The following is a 1575-nucleotide window of genomic DNA, read 5'->3' as shown; positions in this document are numbered from 1 at the left end:
TTAGTACTTAGTAAAATTCTAGATCAATTATTTATGGGATCGATACTCTGCTTGCTTATATATTATCTATTCGATACGTATAGTTGCATAGTAGAATTTTAACTGACAAGTTTTTGGCGCTATTGCAGGGAAATTATTTCTAAAATTTATACTGATACTAATATTAAGCAATTTAGTTTAACTTCAAATTTTATTTTTCTTGTTTTAATATTAGATTTTGTTTGATTGCAAATATCTTTGGTCATTATATGCAAAGAAGAAATAACTTGAATCTTGTTCCTTTTGATCTTGAGATGGAAAGAACTTTCAGAAGATGCTGAAGGGAGAATTTGCAAGTTGTAGCTTTAAATTAGACAATGGTTGAGGATAATAATAACAATGGCAATAATGCCATTAATCTACTTCCTGAAGAAAATAGAGCACTACAGGATTATGTTGTTCCTCTTTTGTAAGGTTTGTACAAAAGCATTAGGAGACCTTCCATCAATACAAATAATTTTGAAGTTAAACTAACTTACATTCAGACGATTTAGTCTTCAGTCTAGTTTGGTGGGTTACTCAGTGATGATCCTAATTCTCATTTGGTAAATTTCTCAAAAATTTGTGATACCTTTAAATATAATAGAGTAACTGATGATGCTATTAGATTGAAACTATTTCTGTTTTCTCTAAGGGATAAAGCAAAGAGTTGGCTCAATTCACTGCATAGGAAGACTTGGCTTAAAATTTTCTAGCAAAAGTTTTTCTGCCTGCCAAGACTACAAAGATGAGGAACGATATCACCTCATTCACTCAATTTGATGGTGATTCCTTGTATAAAGCTTGAGAAAGGTTTAAAGAATTACTGAGAAGATGTCCATATCATGGGATTCCTGATTGGTTGCAAGTTCAGTCATTCTACAATGGCTTGGTTGGGTCAATAAAAACTACAATTGATGTTACTGTTGGTGGGGCATTAATGAGTAAGAATGCTATAGATGCTTATAATTTGTTGGAAAAGATGGCCTCAAATAATTATCAATGGCCTTCAGAAAGGTCTGGTCTTAGAAAAGCTATTGGAGCCTATGTAAGGATGTACTTGTAGTGGGGAACATGTGAGACCCCCACCATGTGACAACAAAAGGCATGAGACAAAATGAATAAAATAACACATGCATATGAGTTTTTAAGTTAAAAGAATGCATAAAGGATTTAGCATGATGGACAATTGTGACAATTAGATAAAAGAAAAGAAAATATAGTTGCATGTAATGTCATTGGCCAAGGAGGAAACCCAATGGAAATTAAGGTGGGAAAGTTGCATGAAAGTCCATTGAGTACAAATAACATGGAATTAAGTGGAAATGAATTAAAGAGTGAATATGGATAGTAAGAAGGATTTCTAACCAATGTGGAAGAAAGGAAATTGATGCATGAAAACCTATTGGTTGGCAAAATGGCTAAATGAAAGTAAAATGCAAATGCGTGCATGAAATTTGATTGGTTAAATGGGTGGCCATACAAATACCAAGTTTCAAGGAGTAAAAGAAATGTGAATTGGCCTTGGTGAAGTTGAAAGAACCGACCATTGAGAGA

General features: G+C 33.0%; 1 long non-coding RNA gene and 1 other non-coding gene across 2 annotated transcripts in view; one reads left to right on the top strand and one right to left on the bottom strand.

The window, feature by feature from the left end:
- Window positions 1-1575, top strand: part of LOC149526533 (uncharacterized) — a 50029-nt gene that overhangs the window by 22094 nt on the left and 26360 nt on the right. The window lies entirely within an intron of this gene.
- On the bottom strand, window positions 764-870 carry LOC149526534 (small nucleolar RNA R71). The gene has a single exon (XR_016351909.1). It is a non-coding gene; the product is annotated as a small nucleolar RNA R71 (small nucleolar RNA).

Source organism: Theobroma umbraticum, unplaced genomic scaffold, assembly GCF_002168275.2.
Source record: "Theobroma umbraticum cultivar Fairchild unplaced genomic scaffold, ASM216827v3 scaffold_55.0, whole genome shotgun sequence".
NCBI classification, from domain to species: Eukaryota; Viridiplantae; Streptophyta; class Magnoliopsida; order Malvales; family Malvaceae; genus Theobroma; species Theobroma umbraticum.
This window is presented reverse-complemented; position numbering and strand designations above follow the sequence as displayed.